The sequence below is a fragment of the Pan troglodytes genome, chromosome 12, assembly GCF_028858775.2.
Source record: "Pan troglodytes isolate AG18354 chromosome 12, NHGRI_mPanTro3-v2.0_pri, whole genome shotgun sequence".
NCBI classification, from domain to species: domain Eukaryota; kingdom Metazoa; phylum Chordata; class Mammalia; order Primates; family Hominidae; genus Pan; species Pan troglodytes.
This window is the reverse complement of record NC_072410.2, coordinates 62,559,015-62,578,186: the sequence shown is the minus strand read 5'-3', so window position 1 is coordinate 62,578,186 and position 19,172 is coordinate 62,559,015. Positions and strand designations below refer to the sequence as shown.

The 19,172-nt window shown below is 38.2% G+C and overlaps 1 long non-coding RNA gene across 1 annotated transcript in view; it reads right to left on the bottom strand.

Moving 5' to 3' along the window:
- Positions 1-1,241: 1,241 nt before the first annotated feature.
- Positions 1,242-19,172, bottom strand: part of LOC129143129 (uncharacterized) — a 35,558-nt gene continuing 17,627 nt past the window's right edge. The window contains exon 3 of the long non-coding RNA XR_008546246.2: positions 1,242-1,603. This is a non-coding gene — a long non-coding RNA (uncharacterized LOC129143129). The remainder of the gene's footprint in view (positions 1,604-19,172) is intronic.

Genomic DNA, 19,172 nt, shown 5'->3' with positions numbered 1-19,172 from the left:
GGGAAAAAATATTTAAAGAATGTTAAGAACCCCACACTTGCACAGGCACATATGTGGGTGGATAAGTGTGTTTATGTGTAAATTAAGAAAAATGTAAAAAAAGATATAAATATATTTAAAGAACTTCTAAAAGTTGATTTAAAAAGCAAAAATCATAGAAAAAAATGAGCAAAATATATGAACAAACAATTCCTCGGAATATATAAAAATAGCTCTGAAACATGCAACATTCAACCTCATTCCAAGTAAGATAAATGCAAATAAAGATACAATGAAATATCATTTCTCACTCATCAGGTGGACAGAAAATCAAAATCCTAACAACTCACTCTATGGCAATGTTACCAGGATTCACTCTCATACATTGCTGGTGGAAACTCAAAGTTGTATAGCCTGTATGAAAGGAAACTTGGCAATTTCTAACAAAAATTTCATGTACATTTTACCCTTCAACCCAGCAATTCCACTTCTAGTTATTTACCCTGTAGTTACACCTCTGACAATACAAAAATACGTACACATCAACTTAATGCAGCAGTGTTAGTAATTGCAAAATACTGAAACCCATCTACATGCCCAAACATAGGAGATGAGTTAGACTTTGGCATATACACATAATGAAGCAACTATTTAAAAACAAGCACACAAAACAGGAAGATCTTTATGAAGAAATATGGAACAATTTTTTGTGTGTATTGTTAAGTGAAAGAGTAACGTACAAAAAGGTGTTCTGCATGCTATGTTTTATACACGAAGGAGGGCAGTCAAGCATACACAAATATGTTTTTGTTGGGTTTTTTTTTTCAAAACAAAAACACAGAAAAGATAAAACAGGAAACAATAAAATTGGTAACCTACACAGGTAAGGCTGCTGCAAAAGTCATTGTGGTTTTTGCCATTACTTTTAATGGCAAAGACTGCAAGGACTTTTGTACCAACCTAATAAAAGTTTGGGTTAAAGGAATAAGAGCAGATGGAACTTCTCTCAGTGTGCTTTTGTATATAATTTTGATTTTTAGACATGTGCTAATGTTTTAATATTCAAAAGATAAAATTAAATGTAATTAATTGAATTTTTAATCTTCAAAAGATAAAATTAAAAGTAAAATATTAAAATTGAATGAAAACAGAAAAAATAAATCTATTTTTAAAATTAATAATATAAATATACTGAATGATATTTTAACAAAGGACTAATGCAAGTGACACAGCACAGGCAGGCAAGCTCTAAAATTGGGGCTTAGTCCGGGAGGGTTCTTGGCTTTGCCCAGGAAGGAATTCAAGGGTGAGACAGTGGAGTTAGACAGCAATCTTTTATTGAACTGGAGCTGCTCCTGTGGAGCAGGGGTGACTCATACACAGTGCACCCAGAGCCACATCTGTGGGCTATTGCAAATTATATTTATATCCACTTATATTCCACTTTTTTCATCATCATTATTATTATTATTATTATTTTAGATATATGTATTAGTTCATTTTCATGCTGCTGATAAACACATACCCAAACTGGGAACAAAAAAAGGTTTAATTGGACTTGCAGTTCCACATGGCCGGGGAGGCCTCAGAATCATGGCGGGAGGCAAAGACTCTTCTTTCATGGCTGTGGCAAGAGAAAATGAGGAAGAAGCAAAAACAGAAACCCCAGATAAACCCATCAGATCTCGTGAGACTTATTCACTATCATGAGAAGAACACAGGAAAGACCAGCCCCCATGATTAAGCTACCTCCCCCAGGTCCCTCCCACAACACATGGGAATTCTGGGAGATACAATTCAAGTTGAGATTTTGGTGAGGACACAGCCAAACCATATCAATATACAATCATTTTGTGTTTTATTTTTTTAACTTTTATTTTAGGTTTGGGGGTACATGTGAAGGTTTGTTACATAGGTAAACTCATGTCATGGAGGTTTATCGTACAGATTATTTCATTGCCCAGGAGCTAAGCCCAGTACCCAATAGTTATCTTTTCTGCTGCTCTCCCTCCAACCACCATCCCCCATCAAGCAGACCCCAATGTCTGTTATTTCCTTCTTTGTCTTCATAAGTTCCCATCATTTAGCCCCCACTGAGAGCATGTAGTATTTGGTTTTCTGTTCCTGTGTTAGTTTGCTGAGGAGAATAGCCTCCAGCTTCATTCATGTTCCCACAAAAGACATGATCTCATTCTTTTTTATGGCTGCATTGTATTCCATGTTGTATATGTACCACATTTTCTTTATCCAATCTGTCACTGATGGGCATTTAGGTTGATTCCACATCTTTGCTATTGTAAATATTGCTGTAATGAACATTTGCATGCATGTGTGTTTATGGGAGAATGATTTATATTCCTCTGGGTATATACCCAGTAACAGGATTGCTGGGTGGAACGGTAGTTCTGCTTTTAGCTCTTTTAGTAATCACCATACTGCTTTCCACAATGGCTGAACTAATCTACACTCCCACCAAAAGTGAAAAAACATTCCCTTTTCTCCACAACCTTGTCAGCATGTTATTTTTTGACTTTTTGATAATAGCCCTTCTGACTAGTATGAGATGGTATCTTATTGTGGTTTTGATTTGCATTTCTCTAATGATCAGTGACACTGAGCTTTTTTTCATATGCTTGTTAGCTGCATGCATGTCTTCTTTTGAAAAGTGCCTGTTCTTATCCTTTGACTGCTTTTTAATGGGGTTGCTTTTCTCTGGAAAATTTGTTTAAGTTCCTTATAGATGCTGGATATTAGACAGTTGTCAGATGCATAGTTTGCAAAAATTTTATCCCATTCTGTTTACTCTGTTGATAGTTTCTTTTGCTGTGCAGAAGCTCTTAAGTTTAATTAGATCCGACTTACCAAATTTTATTTTGTTGCAATTGTTTTTGGTGTCTTTGTCATGAAATCTGCCTGTTCCTATCCAGGATGGTATTGCCTAGGTTGCCTTCTAGGGTTTTTATAGTTTTCGGTTTTGCATTTAAGTCTTTAATCCATCTTGAGTTGATTTTTGTATATTACACCTTCTTTCAATTACATACAAATTAAGAGATAAGTTACTGCAAATTGAGGGGTGGGCTATTCAGAACTTTCTAGGAAAGAGATGGTAACTTCTGAGTCATTGCCATGGAAAGGGGCAGTAACTTCTGGGTTGTTGCCATGGCATTTGTATAGTGTCGTGGTGCTGGTGGGAGTGTCTTATGCTAATCAGTAATGAGGAATACTAGGAATAACTTTTGTCACCATCTGCTGGTTCCTGACAGTTTCTTTACTTATTCCATCAGAACAGGGCAATAAATCCTGTGGTCTCCTCCCTCACAAGTAAGTTTTGAACACAGTACTTTGATGTAGACCTTAAATCTAGGGAAAAATAAAACTACAAACAAATCTTGGACTCCTCTTAACTTTGTTTTTATAGCAGTATGTGCATAGCAATTTTGAAAGTATTATATGTGTATCATAGGATTGAGCAAATGAGTAAACATGTTGATGTTTTGGGGATCTGAAGTTCTCAATGTGGAAAAGACACAAATATAGAATAAGAATAAGAAAAAATACAACTCTGTGGGGGAATATTAATTAAAGGTATGGGTATAAACTTCTTTCATAGTCTAGCTTCATCTGCTGAAAAGACCTAGAAGTAATTGCATGCCAATAACAGTGAGCACAGCTAGCATTTGGATTTTGGTTTCTAAATTCCATTCTCCTCGGAAAGGAACCAGGGGTCTCCCTGGAGAAATAGACTATTGCGTGGCTGGGACAGAGATAATACAAGATAAGCCTAGAACATCCTCTTACTCCAGAAAGTAAGGAAGTCCTTCAAAAAACGAGGGAAACATGTCAAAAAAACATAGAAGCAGCTTGAAAAATCTCCCCATGGGTCACTGATCATTTGAGCATCAAAATGAATAACAGATTATAATCCACTGTAAAAAGTAAAAATTCATGAGTCCATATTGATTATAAATAGAAGAATATACATATAAAAGAAAAGGGAGGGCTTTTTCTTACAATAGAATGCTGACTGATCAATTTGAAGGACATGGTAGAGATGAAAAGTCACCATATTAAACCATCAATGAGCAGGAATTATAAACGGCTGTTAAATTTTGGGTTCAAAATTTGATGAGTCATAAACTGTGATCTTAAAGTGTGTCCCCACAGATTGTTTAATCATTACAAGGCTTTTTTTAAAAAAAAACTCACTACACAGTGGACACACCAGACAATATTTTCATCTGGTTATCAAAATTAACCTCAACAATAAGGATCAGACAGATCATGTGTCTCTACTTGTGTTACTCTGAGAAGCACACAATATCACACATATAGAATTCTGGCCAAGAATTCTGCATAACCTTTATCTCCTCATGAGAAATTATCAGATAAACCCGAACTGAAGAATGTTCTATAAAATAACTGGTCTGTGTTTTACAAAAATATCAGTATAATGAAAGACAAAGAAAGGTTAAAGAAATACTGCATTCACAACTAAAAGAGAAAAAACACACAACTAAATACAATACATAAGGCTGGATTGGGTCTTGTACTTAAGGAAAAAATAATATTATAAAGAATGTTATTGGTATAATTGACAAAATTAAAATAAGGACTATCAAGTAGATAAAAGCATTATGTCACTGTTAGGTTTCCTATTATTTGATAACTATATTCTGGTTACATAAGAAAATATCCTTGCCTTTAGGAAATACACACTGAAGTATTAAGGCACAAAGAATATGACACCTTCTTTCAAATGATTCAGAAAACAATACAATAGACAGATAAAACAAATGTGCCAAAACATTAAAAATTGTTGAATCTTGGTAAAAGGTGTATAAGTGTTCTCTGCATTATTCTTGCAACTTTCCTCTAAGATTGAAATTATTTCAAAATAAGATTTTTTTTTAAATAACATACGAAAGTGAGGAAAGAGAAAAGAAAATGGTGCCCTCTACAGCCCCATGTCAGAGTTAGCACTACTGAATTTCAGCACTACATTCCCCTTAGGGCACCTTGCACAATCCGCAGGAGTAGAATAAAAGGGGTGGGTTAGCATCTTTAAAGATCCCTATACTCAAATGATTGCTGCCTCTATAATTACAAGGGGAGGAGGACTCCACTTACCATAGACAATCAAAAATTTCCCATAACCAAATCCAAGAGTTCAGAATGTGTGAGTCTTTCAGATTCTCACTCTGAACAGATCTGATCAGTCCATGTTAAGAGTCTGAACTCAAACACAATGATATTGACAACTGCTCTCTTGGTCCCTTAGAAACCTCATAGACAAGGTAGAGAAAATCCAATAATAGACCACAATAGTAAACTTCTCTATCCAACTGAGACCTTTTCTTGAGATTTCTTCCCAGGTCCCTAGTCTTGGGCAATGTACAAGTTAATTAAAACAATGAGCATTTGGAGGGAAGAAATCTTGGAGTAGAATCTAGACCCAGCAAAACTGGAAATAAGCCTGGTCTACTCTATTTCAATAAGAACATGTCACTACAAATCTTACTGGGTCAAAGATAGCTAATCTACCTCCTAAGAATAGATAAAAGACAAGCAATTCTTGAGTCAAAACTCTCTTGGGTGAAGCCAAAATATGCTTTGTTTAAATATTATTTTAATTATTTTGAGGTTACAAAGGAGTTCATACTTGTGTAACTAGATAAAGAAACTTCATTGAACAGTTTTGTAATCTACCTGCATGATAATTGGATGTTTTGCAAAGCCTAGAACCCAACAAGTGAATCCAAATGAGAAGGACATTATAGTGGTCTTTCTTGAAAAGCTGAGCTATTTAGGGAGCTCTGTCAATACTACAGGGATAGTTTTAGGGGAAATTTTTAATTGGATGGAGGAAAATATATGTCCACGGAGTCTTTAATAGAGCTAAAACCTCCTTGGAATCCCTCACCCACCCACTCTAGCTTGTCACCTATGGGGGACGAAAGCCTCAACAGAATAAAGGAACGAATAGACACTAACAGTGATTTTGATGAAAAACTAATTAGGAATATAACAAGGAGGTTGTTAATTTCTGCCAGAATTAAAATTACAGACCTTATCATGTTGGAAATATGAATACTAGAAAAGAACAATTCTCAGCTCACGCTTTGAATACTGCCACCTGGAAGAGAAAGAACGATGAATTAAAATACCCTGAAGGGAATCAGAGACTTGGGAAAACATGAAGTTTAGTGGTAAAGAGTACATATGCGGATATTCTGAAATAGATGCAAGAATGAGAGGCCGTAATGCCCTGTGTGTGACTCTTAGAGAGTCAGAGTGGGTGATGGAGCGCATAGAACCAGAGCTGGAGCTAAGGCAACTGCTGACTCAAGGCAGAGTATCGAGAAGAAATGAAATGTATGTGGACATAGGGAGGGGAACATCACACACCAGGGCCTGTCAGTGGGTGGAGGGCAAGGGAACATTGGGACAAATATCTAATGCATGTGGAGCTTAAAACCTGGATGATAGGTCGATAGGTGCAGCAAACCACCATGGCACATGTATACCTATGTAACAAACCTACACATTCAGCACATGTATCCCAGAACTTAAAGTAAAATTAAAAAAAAGAAATAAAATGTATATAGAGGTAAATGGGAAGAAGAACTTCAACACTGAAAGGAAAATGAACTGTGTTCTACAGGCCATAAGAAAAGTAGGCTTTTAATTCTGTCTTCGTGTTTTCCCAGAGTTAAACCAAATAGGTTTTAAGATTTTTTCTTTTTTTTTTTTAACTGTAAGGAAATGTTGCAATTATATGCTAAATGAGACCTATGGTCAACTTTATGTGCTTTATTTCTAAGATGGTAGAAACTTTGGCTGATTTGATTAAATCCTTAGCCCAGGGACAGGAACCATAAGAGAATTCCCATTTTTTAGAGGAGAAGGGTAAATTCTAAGACAAGATTTAATGGCTACTTATTTAGCCACAGAAAGCTAATTCAAAGCCTTTTTGAAAATTGGGCTTCACATTGAGAAATCCTGCATTGGTGCTGGGCTCTACTGGGCAGCCCCTTCTCTATTCTCTGTCCTCACATGCCTCGGAAAAATGTATCTCTATTTTCTAAGATCATTTGTAGTTTTCTCTCCTCCCAAGTCCCCCATCAAGAGCTGGACGATGTTATAATTTTCTGTTACTAAAATTTTTATTTCTTTAAAGTGGTCATAAATGCTGGCTTGATGACAATCCAGAAATACTTCATATACTAAACACAAAAACTCACTATGAAAATTGCTTGGTTTATTTTTGTTTATGTTATTGAGTTCTTGCAAATGACACAGCTGAATGTTTATCCTACCATAGGGAAATGCATTTTGTTATTTGTATTTGTAGATTTTGGGTTTTTTTTCCTAGTTTTGCTTTAAAAGATAAGGGCAATAAGGAGGCAACTTAAACATACAGCCAGACCCTTCCCTAGCACCCCCTCCCACACACACAAATTTCAAATTTAGGAAAAAGTTACTTAACAACTTTTCAAAAATTTTTTTTTCATCAAGGTTTAAATAGCTCAAATTCAGTAATATTGAAACACAATTTGAGATAAACTAGACCTTCACCATTTTTTTCTATGCTGCCCCAAGACCTTTTCCTGGGATGGCTCTAGGAGGCCCATGAGCCTTCACCCCACCCTCGTGAAATAGGTCTCCTTGGATGTGGATGTCAGAGCAGGATGTGGATGTCAGAATGGACAGAGACAAAGAGGCCCAGTGAGAAGCAAAACAATGAGACCACAAGAGAAGGGCAGCTCTTGTTAATACCATTAGCGTATATAAGGCTTCTGAAATTATAGCGGCAATAGGCAATCTAACCAGATTTCAGGGAGACTGCTGTGAAATGGCAATTAAATCTACATGAATGAGTAAAGCAAATAATGGAGTCATAAGGGACAAGACATATGCATGTACAATCCCTTATTTTGCAATTAGATATAATAAATTAGAGTTTTGGGAGTTGTGCTAATAATTGGAATTACATACTTCTTGGCCACTGTTGGAAGGCATGTCTGCTCCAGACCTCAATTGAACCATTGTTAAGGCCTCACCTTGTCTTCTCCTTGATGGGAAGGGGGAATGTGTGAGCACCTGCATCATCATTTTATCCTTCTCTCTTTTCCATGACTCTGTCGGGTGAGCAGGTTGTGTTTTTCTAAAAGATGGCCGTTAGTCTCTAGCCCTCCAAACCTCATGACATTGAATGTTATAAAGAGGTGGCTGCTGGGCTTCCAAAAGTTGGCAAAGCCCACAGAGGAAACAAAAAATCCCAGTTGTATGTTTCTTCCTGGGGAGCAACATGCAATCAACTCATGGCAATCTCTTTTGAACACTTCCTTAGTGACAAAAATGTTTTAGATCATGAAAACATACATTCTTAGAAAGAAAAAAAAAGCCTGACTGACCATAGATCCCAAAGAAAAACATCAGCAACAGATGACCTCATGCACCCCTTGGGCAGTTTCCATCCTTATGGTTGCTGACACTGTAGTCACATGTCATTTTGGTAACGTAAATCTAGAGAGGCCATAGACTGAACAGCAACATGTAGATTATAAAGAGTATGGGCTTTGGATGGAACTGGGTTCAAATCCTGGCTCCTCTCCCTGGTGACTGTGGGGTTTATCTCTCTCCAGTGCCAATCTCTATAAATAGGGATAAGAGTGCCTACATCAGGAAGTCATGAGGATTAAATAAAACCATGCATGCAGTAGGCACTCAGTAAACATATTCCCCTTGCATTTAGTGTACAGTGCTTGTCTCCAGGAGGATCCCAAGTTTCCGGCGACAACATTCCTACAAACGCTCCACTCAGTACTTGCTCACACACTAAGGAAAGGCATCAGGAAGGAACCTTTGCACAAAATAGAAATTGAGGCCCAAATTGTGGAATTAAAACCCAGACATTGAATCCATTCCAATCATGGGACTGTGTCGGCTCCCTCAAACGAAGCTCTGTGCCATAAATTTGATGCTGGGAATGAACGTGAGATGATACATGGTTTCTCTGTTTGTTTCTTAAAATGTTTTCTAATGCTATATCATATTTAAAATAAAAACTAGGGAATTTCATGTTTAAAGTGGTTATTTTATACAAAATGCTAGAGCAGCACCACATTTTTCTCCTATAGAGCAATCTGGTAACTTAACTTAACTTACACCAGATTACCTGTGTAACAATATCAAACAGCACCCTGTAGTTTTTACAGTGAGTTCAGTGGAGCCATGAGGATCTGCATAGTTAGGGGTGGAGGCTGCTGAGTTGACAGGGATCCGGACCTCCACTTCCAGATCACTAGAGATCACCCCTACTTGAGATCACCAGATAGGGCTAGCCATGGTAGCTCATTGTGTCCTTGGTAAAGTATTTAACCACATGTGGCCTCTGTTTCCTCATCTGCAAAGTGAGGAGGATGGACCATGATTTGCAAGGTCGCTCAAAGCCCAGATATCTTCTAGTCAGACAATTAAAAGAGAAACAAACTCAACTTTACCCTTTCCACTCAGTAACACAGATCTAAACTGATAAATTAAGCTACAAAAAGGTAATGCTTTCAAAATTCCAAAGCATTCGCATTATAAGTTAAATGATTTTTTATTACTTTTTTTTCCTGATTTACTAAAGAGTTGAAAATACACTTCAACTATGTGTGACAGGCACTGGACCAGGTGCTTTACCTATAGCATCTCAGTTAATCTGAGCACCTGGATAGACAGAGGCAGGAACCAACACAAGATGAAGGCTGTAGGTGCCACATACTGGGCTGGATGAGTTACTCGAATTACCTCGCAAGGAGTGTATCAACATCCAGTGTACACGCTAACATGTCAAGTACGAAGCAAGCACAGTCACAATTCAAAGGCAGGTCTGACAGTTTCAAAAGCCCATAATCTTTCTTAAACTGCCTGCACCAAGTCAGAAGAGTTGGCCCATAGTGAGAGCTTTGCAGAAACAACATAACATTGAGCAGAAACTTCCTGTCTGCAGGCCTCGATGTTCTCACAATGAAATCCTTTAGGCTAAGCCTCAAAGTTCTCCAAGGACCTTACAGCTCTAAAATTCAATGATTATCTGGTCAGTGCAACAACCACAGAAAGAAAACATACTAAGTATCTGTGAAGCAGGGTTCATCTCTATGTCTAATTGGATTTCATTGCTATCTGAGTTCTTATCTCCTGGTTCATTCCCTTGTCCACACCCCCACCCCACAATAACAGATGATCTCCAGGGATTTGGATACTGCAGAATAATTCAAATTAGTGGAATAGATATTGCATGGTAATATACTTCACCATAAAAAAGGTGAGCAACCAGCTTATGGAAGCTTCCAAATCAAATGACTTATTTCTCTTCTCACAGCTAATCAACAAGGGCTCAAGGGACAGTTATTTGTTGATCTTTGAGTGTAGGGTGATGTCCTATCTGACCCTTTCAATTCAGACATCTACCAAAAGACTTGAGAAGTTACTGTATTTCTGGGACTTTTCTTTGTTTAAAAAAAAGTGCAGGAAGATATTCAGCGAAATAAAAGAGAAGCATCAACGTTTCCATTGGTAATCTGGTCCGTGTGTTCCCTGCTACTGAGCATTTTCAGAAGGCCTGACTGTCTGGGTTAATTGTTTAATGCTTTTAGTTAGAATTAAACTTTGCACCTGCTCTGACAGTGATAAATTAAATGTGCTCCTTTTCCAATACTGTTGCCCTCTTTAAGTAGAGACCAAGAAGTGTATCTCCCTTCTTCCCCTGCGTTTGAGGAATCTCTGCTACACTGGAGTGTAAACCAGCATAATTTGTCACCAGAGCTAGCGCCAATTAAATTGATTGCGTCGGACTGAACTCTAGGACCCCTAATGCAAGCACTAAGGGAAAAATGGGCTCTTTTCTGCCCATTCCCCCATGTGGCACTTAGGCATAGCTCAACAGTGGAAGGCTTTCAAGGTTCAAAAGGGTTTTATTTTCAAAAGAAATGGGCATTGATCAGCTGCATTTAAAGGCAAAGATAATTCCAGAGCTTGAAGGCTGGATTTGTGTTTAAGGTCTAAATCTCTTTCTTTAACCTTGGGGGGCCAGTATAACATAAAAGCAACAAAGAGATTAAGATTACAAAGGGTTTGCAAGTGTAAATGATGCGGTGGTATTCTCCAAACATAACACAGTCCCCATTCACAAGCCCAGGCACAGGCCAGCATTTGATCTGTTGGTTTTACACCTGTAAAAACAACTTGTGTTTATTTGTCACTCAGCAAACCGTTTTGGGCAAGAGGGGAGAAAAAAGGAAAGTGGAGGAGGAGTGAACTTGCTCATACCACAGAGTTCAAACGCCTTCCCCAAACCAACTGAAAAATAAACATGGTAAAGGTCAGCGTGGCAGACAAAATCAGAAAATCCCCACTCTTTGTCAGCGTAGCACACACCACACAGGAATACGAGAAGTGGGACACTGTTTCAAACCTCAGTTGTTTTCCTCATTATCCCAGCTCCTGATGCTTGGGTCTGTTATGCCACATCCTTCCAAGGGAGGTTGTAAACAAGCTGTAAGCTAATTCCAGCCCCTTCTTGTTCCTTTATTTATAGGCTACCAACTATGCATTCCTCCCTCTTGCCTTTTAGTTCAGTTTCCCACAATCAGTCCTGTAGAATGGCACCATTTGAATAATCTCACATATAAATCAAGTCTACCAAGTTAGCGACTCGGACTTCAAGTTAGTTGATTCTATCACCACACATGGTGAAACCGACACAAGTGTGCCAATTCTCTCAAGTTCATATATCATTCTTCATCTATTCTTTCATAACTTGTATCTCCCTCGGCAACATAGATCTTCTCACATTCACTCTATCCCCTAGTTCTTCTTTTCACAAACTGAAGCCTTCTCAGGGACCTCAAGCCTTCATTTCTAAACCAGGTGGTAACAATGGAGTCTTCTACTTTAAAGAAAGGAGAAAGGAACTGATGCTCATGGAGGTTTCCAAAGCCAGATTACACATCTGAGAACTCTGAGAAGGTTGGCAGTTTGGCATGAATACAGGTGGTTAAGAATTCAAGGCTCCTTTAAACTCATAGTCTTTAAAAGCAAACAAATAAGAGTTCATCATTTATTTAGGAGAGAAGCTATGCACCAATCAGAAGGAAATAGAAAGGGATGATTCAAGTGGCAGTTCCCTATTCTCCCTAGCTTCTTGAGGAGTTCAGCTCTGGTCCCAAACTTGCATACTCTACACAAAAAACAAAAGACCTATAAGGTAGTGACATCTAGTAATTATTGAATATGATTTTTGACAGTCTGATTCTCTTTCCAATAATTTGGTCATATTTCTCCTAACCCTATTATTGCATAATCTCCTCTGATAATTCTCCGTTTTTATAAAGTCCTATCTTCTTACATTTTCAAGGATGCTTTGCTATGCCAGTGATGTATTAGAGTCTGCTATTAGTTTTCTATATTGTGTAATAAATTATGATCAACAGCGTGGTTCAAAACAATACCCATTTGTTATCTCACAGTTCCTGTCCAACAGAAGTCTGAGTACGGGTTAGCTGAGTCCTCTGCTCAGGGTCTCATCAGACTAAAATCAAGGCTTCAACAGGGCTGCAATCTTATCCAAGCCTCGAGGTACTCTTTCAGGCTCACTAGTTTACTGGCAGGATTCACTTACTTCAGTTTCTGGTTTCTTACTGGCTGTTGGATTGGTCTCACTCTCAGCTACCAGAGCCACCCTCCTATTCTTGCTCTGTGGCCTTTTCATAGGCAGTTCACAGTGCTGTTTGCTTCCTGAAAACAACAAGAGAATCTCTGACTCCTTTTAAGAGTCTGCCTGTTTAGATCAAAGCCACCCAGGATAATATCCCTTTTGATTAGCTCAAACTCAACTGATTAGGGACCTTAATTGCATCTGCCAAACATCTTCACCTTTGCCATATAGCATAACCTAATCATGAGAGTGATGCCTTTTATATTCATATTTCCTGCCTACACTCAGGAGAGGCTTATACGTTGCATGTACACCAGGGGTAAAGAATCTTGGGGCCATTTTAGAATTGTGCCTATCACAGGCACCCTTAAAAAGAGATACCCCAGGCTGGCTGTTGACCTAGCTGTTGCTCCAAGCATTGTATTGGAAGTGCTACATACCTGGCACTTCTCTCTAGAAATTCTGCTCTGCTAAGATTTTCATTTGTTTATGAATTCACAAAAGAGCCACTGGCATGGGAGAGTTTTGTGAATGATAAAGGCAGCTAAAAGCCAGACAGAGAAAGAAAAAGAAAGGAAGGAAGGAAGGAAGGAAGGAAGGAAGGAAGGAAGGAAGGAAGGAAGGAAGGAAGGAAGGGAGGAAGGGAGGGAGGGAGGGAGGGAGGGAGGGAAAGTTTTCTCTTTTCTAGTTTACTGTGTTTTTATTGAGTTATAAGAGAAAATATGTGACATGTCTGTTAATGACAAAAAAGAAACGCATCCCTCTGATATGAAGGAATGTTGGTCCTTATTACTGCTACCAGATTATCCTTCCCAAAACACAACTTTCAACCACTCTCCTATTCAGTGACTGCCAATGGCATCCCATATTATACCACATCAAGCCAAATTGCCACATCAATTTTATTTTTCTCAGCCAGGCACTCAAAAGCCTTCTATAGACTGACCCTACTACTTAACAAACTAGATTTCCCAAAACTGCTTAACACAATTCCTATAAGTTTTTCCTGTTCCACAAGCAAAAATGCTCATTTCTTCTGCCATAGTTAGCCTATGTACATGCTTTACCTACCTTCTTACCTACCAACACCATTCTGCTTAATTCTCTTATTGCATTCCCCCATCTACAGTAGATTAGGAACTCAAGGCAGATTCATTCTCACGTGCTCCAGGAAAATTTTGCAAACCAACTTGAACCTCCTAGCTTTATCCTCCAAATTACTGATTTTACAGTCCAAATTGAATTTAGCCCTCATTGTGTATCTTTTCTAGTTTTTTGCTCCATGTATCTTGTTTCCTAAGATAGTTCTTTGTGTGCTCCAGAACAGGTTTTTTGTTTTTGTTTTTCCAACCATCTGAGTAATATTTTCTTTTATTTACTTTTTAGTTGTATAAAGTTATGGGGTACATGTGCAATTTTGTTACATGTATAGATCACATACATCTTTTAATAGTAAGATTTGAAATCAATTTAGTAGACTGAACCAGAATTTGTTAATTGAAATAGTTGAACAGGAAAGGGGAGGGAAGGTCAGTATTTTAGATATAGCAAGGATGTCTGGTTTTGTGAAATTTTTGGTTTTAATATGTATTTGTGTCTATGTATAAACTAAAACATAAATGTGTGATGTTACTGTGTGGTATTGTATAATTACATAAAATGTATTGGTATTTTGTAATATTGAAAGACAGTTTTTAAAGCACTTGAAGGCCTTGAAAAAAAGCAAAACTTCATGGCTGAAGTTCATGCAAAAATCAGGCAGGGTCAGAAAGACACCAAAGGTTTCTACAGGAAATCAGACACCCAGCAGCCCTAAACCAAATAAAGTACAGTGCCTTTGCCATCATGGAGGCAGATCTTGTGTCCGTACAGTCTACTGATACAAGGAATGATAATTAGTAATATTGACATCATTTTCTCATTTGCAAAGGGCTTTCACATTTTTTATGTCACCAGCACTTCCATAGGGCCAGCGAAGCAGACATTTCTTATGATTCCCATTTTTGAAAGGGAAGCTTGTGACTGGGCACGGTAGCTAATTCCTGTAATCCCAGTGCTTTGGGAGGCCAAGGTGGGAGAATCACTTGAGCCCAGGAGATTGAGGCCAACCTGGACAACATAGTGAGACCTCATCTCTACAAAAAACTTAAAAATTAGCCCAGAGTGGTGGCATGCACCTGTAGTCCTAGCTACTCAGAAGGCTGAGGTGAGGGGATCACTTGAGCCCAGGAGTTTGAGGCTGCACTGAGCTGTGATTGCACCACTGCCCTCTAGCCTGGGTGACAGAGTAAGAGCTCAAAAACTTTAAAAAAAATAAGAGTTTGAGAGGTTAGGTGGCTTGACCAAGGCCATATAGTAGGTAGGTCAATGTTAGAAAATGAACTCAAATCTTCTGACATGCACCCCAAGTTCTTTCCTTTTTGTACTTGGAAAATTATAGACCGATCCATCTAAATCCTTCCCACTGTTTTGTTGTGGTTGTTGTTGTTGTTTTGTTTTTTTAATTATACTTTAAATTCTAGGGTACATGTGCACAACTTGCAGGTTTGTTACGTACATATACATGTGCTATGTTGGTTTGCTGCACCCATTAACTCGTCATTTACATTACGTATTTCTCCTAATGCTATCCGTCCCCCATCCCCCCACCCCATGACAGGCCCCGGTGTGTGATGTTCCCCTTCCTGTGTCCAGTTGTTCTCATTGTTCAATTCCTACCTATGAGTGAGAACATGCGGTGTTTGGTTTTCTGTCCTTGCGATAGTTTGCTGAGAATCATGGTTTCCAGCTTCATCCATGTCCCTACAAAGGGCATGAATTCATCCTTTTTTATGGCTGCATAGTATTCTATGGTGTGTATGTGCCACATTTTCTTAATCCAGTCTATCATTGTTGGACATTTGGGTTGGTTCCAAGTCTTTGCTCTTGTGAATAATGCCACAATAAACATACATGTGCATGTGTCTTTATAGTAGCATGATTTATAATCCTTTGGGTATATACCCAGTAATGGGATGGCTGGGTCAAATGGTATTTCTAGTTCTAGATCCTTGAGGAATCGCCACACTGTCTTCCACAATGGTTGAACTAGTTTACAGTCCCACCAACAGTGTAAAAGTGTTCCTATTTCTCCACATCCTCTCCAGCACCTGTTGTTTCCTGACTTTTTAATGATCGCCATTCTAACTAGTGTGAGATGGTATCTCATTGTGGTTTTGATTTGCATTTCTCTGATGACCACTGATGATGAGCATTCTTAATGTGTCTTTTGGCTGCATAAATGTCTTCTTTTGAGAAGTGTCTGTTCATATCCTTTGCCCACTTTTTGATGGGATTATTTGATATTTTCTTGTAAATTCGTTTAAGTTCTTTGGAGATTCTGGTTATTAGCGCGTTGTCAGATGGGTAGATTGCAAAAATTTTCTCCCATTCTGTAGATTGCTTGTTCACCCTGATGGTAGTTTCTTTTGCTGTGCAGAAGCTCTTTAGTTTAATTAGATCCCATTTGTCAGTTTTGGCTTTTGTCGCCATTGCTTTTGGTGTTTTATTCATGAAGCCCTTGCCCATGCCTATGTCCTGAATGGTATTGCCTACGTTGTCTTCTAGGGTTTTTATGGTTTAGGTCTAACATTTAGGACTTTAATCCATCTTGAATTAATTTTTGTATAAGGTGGAAGTAAGGGATCCAGTTTCAGCTTTCTACATACGGCGAGCCAGTTTTCCCAGCACCTTTATTTATTTAAAGGGAATTTAGTAAATAGGGAATCCTTTTGCCATTTCTTGTTTTTGTCAGGTTTGTCAGAGATCAGATGGTTGTAGATGTGTTGTGTTATTTCTGAGGGCTCTGTTCTGTTCCATTGGTCTATCTCTCTGTTTTGGTACCAGTACCATGCTGTTTTGGTTACTGTAGCCTTGTAGTATAGCTTGAAGTCAGGTAGCATGATGCCTCCAGCTTTGTTCCTTTGGCTTAGGATTGTCTTGGCAATGCAGGCTCTTTTTTGGTTCCATATGAACTTTAAAGTAGTTTTTTCCAATTCTGTGAAGAAAGTCATTGGTAGCTTGATGGGGATGGCATTGAATCCATAAATTACCTTGGGCAGTATGGCCATTTTCAAGCTCTTCATTCTTCCTACCCATGAGCATGGAATTTTCTTCCATTTGTTTGTGTCCTCTTTTACTTCGTTGAGCAGTGGTTTGTAGTTCTCCTTGAAGAGGTCCTTCACATCCCTTGTAGGTTGGATTCCTAGGTATTTTATTCTCTTTGAAGCAATTGTGAATGGGGGTTCACTCATGATTTGGCTCTCTGTTTGTCTGTTATTGGTGTATAAGAATGCTTGTGATTTTTGCACATTGATTTTTGTCTCCTGAGATTTTGCTGAGGTTGCTTATCAGCTTAAGGAGATTTTGGGCTGAGACGATGGGTTTTCTAAATATACAATCATGTCATCTGCAAACAGGGACAATTTGACGTCCTCTTTTCTGAATTAAATACTCTTTATTTCTTTCTCTTGCCTGATTGCCCTGGCCAGAACTTCCAACACTATATTTAATAGGAGTGGTGAGAGAGGGCATCCCTGTCTTGTGCCGGTTTTCAAAGGGAATGCTTCCAGTTTTTACCCATTCAGTATGATATTGGTTGTGGGTGTGTCATAAATAGCTCTTGTTATTTTGAGATACATTCCATCAATACCTAGTTTATTCAGAGTTTTTAGCATGAAGCGCTGTTGAATTTTGTCGAAGGCCTTTTCTGCATCTATTAAGATAATCATGTGGTTTTTGTCATTGGTTCTGTTTATGTAATGGATTACGTTTATTGATTTGCATATGTTGAACCTGCCTTGCATCCCAGGGGTGAAGCCAATTTGATCTTGGCGGATAAGCTTTTTGATGTGCTGCTGGATTCGTTTTGCCAGTATTTTATTGAGGATTTTCGCATTGATGTTCATCAGGGATATTGGTCTAAAATTCTCTTTTTTTATTGTGTCCCTGCCAGGCTTTGGTATCAGGATGATGCTGGCCTCATACAATGAGTTGGGGAGGATTCCCTCTTTTCCTATTGATTGGAATAGTTTCAGAAGGAATGGTATCAGCTCCTCTTTGTACCTCTGGTAGAATTCGGCTGTGAATCCGTTTGATCCTGGGATTTTTTTGGTTGGTAAGCTATTAATTATTGCCTCAATTTCAGAGCCTGTTATTGGTCTATTCAGAGATTCAACTTCTTCCTGGTTTAGTCTTGGGAGGGTGTATGTGTCGAAGAATTTATCCATTTCTTCTAGATTTTCTAGTTTACTTGCATAGAGGTGTTTACAGTATTCTCTGATGGTAGTTTGTATTTCTGTGGGATCAGTGGTGATATCCCCTTTATCATTTTTTGTTGCATCTATTTGATTCTTCTCTGTTTTCTTCTTTATTAGTCTTGCTATCAGTCTATCAATTTTGTTGATCTTTTCAAAAAAAACCAGCTCCTGGATTCACTGATTTTTTGAAGAGTTTGTATCTCTATCTCCTTCAGTTCTGCTCTAATCTTAGTTATTTCTTGCTTTCTGCTAGCTTTTGAATTTGTTTGCTCTTGCTTCTCTAATTCTTTTAATTGTAATGTTAGGGTGTCAATTTTAGATCTTTCCTGCTTTCTCTTGTGGGTATTTAGAACTATAAATTTCCCTCTACACACTGCTTTAAATGTGTCCCAGAGATTCTGGTATGTTGTGTCTTTGTTCGCATTGGTTTCAAAGAACATCTTTATTTCTGCCTTCATTTCATTATGTACCCACTAGTCATTCAGGAGCAGGTTGTTCAGTTTCCATGTAGTTGTGCAGTTTTGAGTGAGTTTCTTTATCCTGAGTTCTAATTTGATTGCACTGTGGTCTGAGAGACAGTTTGTTGTGATTTCTGTTCTTTTACATTTGCTGAGGAGAGCTTTACTTCAAACTACGTGGTCAATTTTGGAATAAGTGTGATGTGGTGCTGAGAAGAATGTATATTCTGTTGATTTGGGGTGGAGAGTTCTGTAGATTTCTATTAGGTCTGCTTGGTGCAGAGCTGAGTTCAAGTCCTGGATATCCTTGTTAACCTTCTGTCTCGTTTATGACTTCCTTTATGACTCTGGATGCTCCTGTATTGGGTGCATACATATTTAGGATAGTTAGCTCTTCTTGTTTAATTGATCCCTTTACCATTATGTAATGGCCTTCTTTGTCTCTTTTGATCTTTGTTCGTTTAAAGTCTGCTTTATCAGAGATTAGGACTGCAACCCCTACTTTTTTTTTGCTTTCCATTTGCTTGGTAGATCTTCCTCCATCCCTTTATTTTGAGTCTAGGTGTGTCTCTGCATGTGAGATGGGCCTCCTGAATACAGCATGGTGATGGGTCTTGACTCTTTATCCAATTTGCCAGTCTGTGTCTTTTAATTGGGGCATTTAGCCCATTTATATTTAAGGTTAATATTGTTATGTATGAATTTGATCCTGTCATTATGATGTTAGCTGGTTAT